The 6,000-nt window shown below is 49.7% G+C and overlaps 1 protein-coding gene and 1 non-coding gene across 2 annotated transcripts in view; both read right to left on the bottom strand.

Annotated features, from left to right (window-relative positions):
* CYP4F22 (cytochrome P450 family 4 subfamily F member 22) overlaps positions 1–433 on the bottom strand; it is a 35,678-nt gene extending 35,245 nt beyond the window's left edge. The window contains exon 1 of the mRNA XM_002688557.5: positions 242–433. The gene's annotated coding sequence lies outside the window, so the exon portion shown is untranslated. The remainder of the gene's footprint in view (positions 1–241) is intronic.
* Positions 434–3,657: 3,224 nt separating this feature from the next.
* On the bottom strand, positions 3,658–3,765 carry LOC112447656 (U6 spliceosomal RNA). Its single transcript, XR_003035835.1, has one exon. It is a non-coding gene; the product is annotated as a U6 spliceosomal RNA (small nuclear RNA).
* Positions 3,766–6,000: the final 2,235 nt, after the last annotated feature.

The raw sequence follows: 6,000 nt of genomic DNA on the forward strand, positions 1-6,000 counted from the left end.
ATACACACACACACACACACACACACACACACACACACACACACACACACACCCCAGAGTCCCTTACAGGCAGTCCCCTCTTGGGTCCTGGGGATCCCTGGGGCCCGCGGTGCCCACGTCAGCCGCCGCGCTCAGCCTCTCGCACCCGTGGTACCAGCCCGAGAGCTGGTGCACCTCGGGTTACCGCGCTGGGCTGCCGCCCCTCTTAGGTTACAGCCCGCCCTTCCCCACACGCACTCACCCTGCGGGTCTCGGCCTCCCGCCCTCGATCCAGATCTGCCTGAACCGCAACCTCGGCTCTGACCGCACAGTCAGACAACCCAGCCCTTTAAGCCGCCCCGCCGGCCGGCCGGGACGGGTGGCCCGCCCCGGGCACGCCCCCGATCTCAACAGCCTCTGGGCGGGGACTGAGGCGCGGCCCCCAGAGACGGGAGAAAATGAGAGACGTGGAGACATGGAGGTGTGGACAGGAGCAGAAAGGGAAAGACACCGGAGGCCTCAGTGAGAGAGTGACAGGTGGAAAGATGGAGAACAAGATGCTGAGATAGAGACAGGTGAAGAGACAGACTTAAGATACCCAGAGGCCCCAAACCATCAGGCTTCCTGCTGTCCTGACTGCCTTTGGCGCCTTTATCCCCCTCTGGACCACTCTCTAGGACCCACCTCCCATACCAGCACCCCTCATGGCCCCTAATCCAGGGCCTGCTCCCAAGCTGGAACAGGGGTCCGTAAGCCAGCACCAGCAGGCCCCCAGGAGCCTCCTCTGGGATCCCCAGAAATCCTCAAACTCCAACAGCCCTTGGGAGCTAGCTCTCCTGCTCCCTCTGGATCTCGGGTCCAACCCACCCGCCTGGGGCTCTGCAACCAGGAAGATTTCCAGATTCAACAGGCACCACAGACTCTTTTTCTACTCCTCCCACTCCACCCATCTCCTGCTAGCCACCTTGATTCCTCCAGCTAGGATATTGTCCTTGGCCAGCTCACCTGCTCCAGAAGAGCCTGGATAGAGTCAGGCAGCCTCCAGACATGAGGCACATACCATTGCCTGGTCTGATTTGGGAAAGAGGGCAGGCAGGTAGGAGGACTCACAGCTGGCCTCCAGCTCCCCATGGTCTCCCCAGAGCAAAGCAAATGACCTTGCACATACTGGATCCCCAAAACTATCTGTTAAAGCGGGGAGAAAAAACCCCGGAGAGCAAAGGTCCAAGCTCTTATTTCAAGGCCATCTAGGGAACCTGAAGTACAGGCTGCAGGCTTGAGGGGAGACATCTCCCCTCAAGACTGTCCAGATTCAGGCAAGGGCCAGGTCAAACAGAGAAGCCTGAAGCTATGAGAAAATAATGGTCCCCTCTTAATGAGCTCCAGAGTTAAAACTATAGTAAACCATAAAGAAATTGAAGAAAGGGCAAAGATGTCCAGATTTCCTCCCCGGAGGACCACCATTCCGAAGCCTTTTGATTTATCAAAAAAAATAAGTTCTGGATGCAGTTACAGACTTAATGAGGGGCAGGTGAGCCAGTCCCGGCTCAGGGGGCTGATGAGGCAGGAGGTCTGGTTAGCCTGATGGAAGGGCCAAGAGATGGAGCAGGCCCAGAGCAGTGCTGGACTCTCAGAAGACAGAGCCAGGGATCAAGGTCAAATGCAAAGCTGTATAGCACAGTGGTAGACTGTGAACTCTGAAGGTAGAGAGTTCAAATGCTTCTTCACTTACTATATGTCCACCTCAGAAGGTTGTCAGAATGCTTTAGGGAAGCTGTTCTCACCTAAGGCAATTCTGCCGCTCACCCCCACCCCCCATCCCTGCTCCCTAGACACCTTTGGCAATGTCTGGAGATACGTTTGATCATCACATCTGGGAGCTAGGGTACTACTGGCATCTTGTGGGTAGAGGCCAGGGATGCTGCTAAACACCCTATGATGCCCACACCGGAGAGCCTCTCACAGCAGAGAAAGTCAACAAGGCCCGGGTTGAGAAACCCTGTTTCAAGGTGTAAGGAGCACTTTGGTTTTTCCTTTGGACTGCAAGGCGATCCAACCAGTCCATTCTAAAGGAGATCAGTCCTGGGTGTTCTTTGGAAGGACTGATGCTAAAGCTGAAACTCCAATACTTTGGCCACCTCATGTGAAGAGTTGACTCATTGGAAAAGACTCTGATGCTGGGAGGGATTGGGGGCAGGAGGAGAAGGGGATGACAGAAGATGAGATGGCTGGATCGCATCACCAACTTGATGGACATGAATTTGAGTGAACTCTGGGAGTTGGTGATGGACAGGGAGGCCTAGCATGCTGCAGTTCATGGGGTCGCAAAGAGTTGGACATGACTGAGTGACTGAACTGAACTGAACTGAAGTACTATGTAAGGGCTGACTGCTATTATTAACCACCGGGAAGCTTCCAGCCTTCTCCCTCACCAGCAAATCCTGTTTGCTAATTCCATGTCCTGGTTCAGAGATAGCTAAGACTTCCCTACCCAGTCCACGTGCAAGTCCCGCTTTAGCTTGGCTCTGTCTCTCCTTGAGAATAGGGTCTTCCTAAGAGTGCGCCTCCCCCCTCAAGACTAGCCAGTGCTGAGCTGAGCAGCCATTGGCTCAGAATTAGTCCATACAACGGTGAAGTACCCACTGTGTTCTAAGCATTGTTTTAGAGCTGGGAATATGGCAGAAAATAAAAACAGACCAAATATCTGTCCTCATGGAACTAAGATTCAAGTGGGGAAAATAGATACAGATATTTCCACCAGTAAAGGGATATAACACAGGGTTTTGCCATGAGGTAGAAAAGGTTGTACTATATGAGGTTAGGTATCAGTTTTCCAGCTAAAATCTGAATAATGAGAATAAATATCAAATCACATTGAATATCCTGAATATACACAAGTTTTCTTTGTCAATATACTTAAATCAAACTAGGAAAAGGATACACTTTCAGTGAATGAATGAATGAATGAATTTTTACAAGTCTGAACCTTACAGAAAATACTCTGGTTTCCAAAGCATGATACAAGTATCCTTAGCTATTCAGTCTACTAGTCTTATTTTTATTTTATTTTATTTTATTTTAGGCAGAGAAAGGTTTGTTGCAGGGCCAAGCAAAGAGAACAGGTGGCTCATGCTGAAAAAGAACCTGAACTCAAGCCTGGTAATTTTATATGTCACACAGAGGAACATTTTCTATTCATTTTCTATTTTATATATTTATATTAAATGAGAGATTTGTCTTCATATGTAGAAGAAAAAATACACTTGGCCTGAACATTAAATCCCCAGTCTCGTGAGTGTAATAACAGCAATATGAATTTTGCTTGAAATAAATAAGGCTTGAAAGGAAAAGCACTGAGAGAAAACTATTAAGTAATAGAAAGGTAAGACCTAGTCAGGGCAAAAATGGTGACAGGTGATTGTGAATGGCTGAAATTTCAGAATCCAAAACCATCTGTCTGGATTAAGATAAAGACAGAGGAGGAGGCTGAAAATCCCTGAATTTGAGTTTTGGAAAAATCAGGGCACTGGTCTTTCCCAAATTCCAGAAAGAGGCAGAGGGCTCAAAACTTGAAGGAGAGAATTCTAGAACAAATGTAAGATGCCCCACTTGCCCCAGCAGGTGGTAAATGTGGGTGATTTTTTTTTTTTTTTTTTGGAATGGATAAGAAACACATTTAAAAATATGGAATGCTTCACGAATTTGCGTGTCATCCTTGCACAGGGGCCATGCTAATCTTCTCTGTATCGTTCCAATTTTTAGTATATGTGCTGCCGAAGCGAGCACTGGGTGATTTCTTTCTCTGTCATTTTCATGAAGTTCTCAGTAGGTGGTGAGAGTGGGAGGGAGTAGTGTTTAGAGGTGAAGGAGAGGATATACAAATAATTGAAGCTTTGCTGCTAGGAGGAGGCAGAAGGGAGGCCAGAGGAGGCAACGTGAGGGATGTGACATCTGAGCCAGGACTTCAGGGAGAGGTTGGATTTCAACAGGTGCGGGAGAGGGCGTGGGGCTCCAGCACAGAGACAGCCGAGGAGGTGGCTGAGCAGGTGGGTTCCCCTGGCCTTGGGGTGTGAGAGACAGGCAGGCTGGAGTCGTCCAGTCTGAGTGCCTGAGGGTTGACCTGGTGAGCAGTGGGGAGCCGTAGATGGTACTGGAACAGGGAAGAAGCCCCCATTGATTGTTCTGTTTTGTTTAATGTTTATTTATTTATTTTGGCTGTGCTGGGTTCACAGGTATTTCTCTAGTTGCAGTCCGGGGGTTCCTCTCTGTTTGATACAGGCTTCTCATTGCGGTGTCTTCTCCGTTGTGGAGCACAGGCTGTAGGCGCTCCAGCTTCAGCAGTTCTGGCTCCCGGGCTCCAGAGTATGGCCCAGTAGTCGTGTGGCACAGGCTTAGTTGCTCCGTGGTGTGTGGGATGTTCCCGGATCAGGAATCAAACACTTGTCTACTGCACTGGCAGGCAGATTCTTTGCCAGGGAGCCACCAGGGAAGCCCTGGTTATTGGTGCTGTTGTTTTTAATCTTAATTTTTTTTTTTGGCTGTGCTGTGTGGCTTGTGAGATATTAGCTCCCTGACCAGGGATTGAACCTCAGCCCTTGGCAGCGACAGTGTGGAGTCCTAACCACTGGACCACTAGGAAATTCCCAGTTGGTTTGTTCTAAAGCACATTGGAGCTTAATTTTTTAAATTTAATTTTACTTTTAATTGGAGGATAATCACTTTACAGTATTGTGTTGGTTTCCACCATAAATCAGCATGAATCAACCATAGGTACATGTATGTCCCTCCCTCCTGAGCCTCCCTCCCAATTCCCATCCCATCCCACCCCTCCAGGCTGTCACTGGTGGGTGTCCTCATTGGTGCCTCGCGGGATGTGGGTTTCTAGGGGACTGAGGAGGAGAGGAGAGGGTTTCAGCCCAGCTTTTCTGCCCTGAGAGATGGAGACAAGGAAGGAGGAGCAAGCTGAGAGGCCTGGGGATGTGGAATCACTGAGAGTAGGCTTCCTGGCTGTGCGACCTCAGGCAAGTTACATGATCCCTGTGGGACTCCATCCCTGGACAGATAAAATGCAGGTGATGACCAGGAGATGAGACGGCGTTTGCAGTGCCCCATGCTTGGTACAGAGCATGGGCTGGACAAGTGTCAGCACAAGTTTCAGGTTTGATTTGGGCTATCCTAGCAGTTCTCAACTGGGACAGATTGTTCACCCAGAGAACATTTGGCAACGTCTGAAGACACTTTGGGTTGTCAGACTGCAGATTGGGAGGTGCTACAGGTGCTACAATCTAGTGGGTGGAGACCAGGGACGCTGTTCAGCATCCTATGATGCAAAGGATGTCCCCCACAGCAGAGAACAATCTGGCCCCAAATGTCAGCAGTGCCAAGGCTGAGACACCCTGACTTACCTTGAGTCTGAAAAAGACCTCTTGGCCATGCATGCAGACACCCAGGAGGCAGCTAGAACTATCACGAGCAGTGTGTCTGTGACTCACCTGTACTGGGAAGACAGTAGATGCCAACGTAATGTGTCAGTGATATTATTCCAGAAGTTGGACTGAGAAGAGGATGGGAAGAAGAAGTGTTGATCACAGCTGCATTTAGAAAGAGGACAGGCAGAGGCATGGAGCTGGAGGTGGAGATAGGTCATGTCGGGAAGGTGGAGGAAGCCAGGTAAGAAGCAGCATCACCTGTGCCAGAGGTCAAGAGGCCCAGACACTAACAAGAGTCAGGACTGTGTGATTACCAAGTCACCAGAGTCCTCAGCCAGGCTCAACAGATTGAGGTCAGAGTAGGAGGGGAGGAAGTGGAGGCGGTGATTGGACTAGGGAGATGGTACCTGAAAGACACCTGGAAGTGAGTAAAGGTGGAGAGTGGCTCAGTATGGGGAAGGGCTCCAGAAGCCCACAGCAGGCTTTAAGGGGCAGAGATGAAAAGAAGAGAGCTTTCCTCATGGACTGAAGATGGTGCAACTACCATGGGAAAAGTTTGGTTGTTCCTTTTTAGAGGAATAAAATTACCATA

The sequence above is a fragment of the Bos taurus genome, chromosome 7 (genome assembly GCF_002263795.3).
Source record: "Bos taurus isolate L1 Dominette 01449 registration number 42190680 breed Hereford chromosome 7, ARS-UCD2.0, whole genome shotgun sequence".
Taxonomy (NCBI): Eukaryota; Metazoa; Chordata; class Mammalia; order Artiodactyla; family Bovidae; genus Bos; species Bos taurus.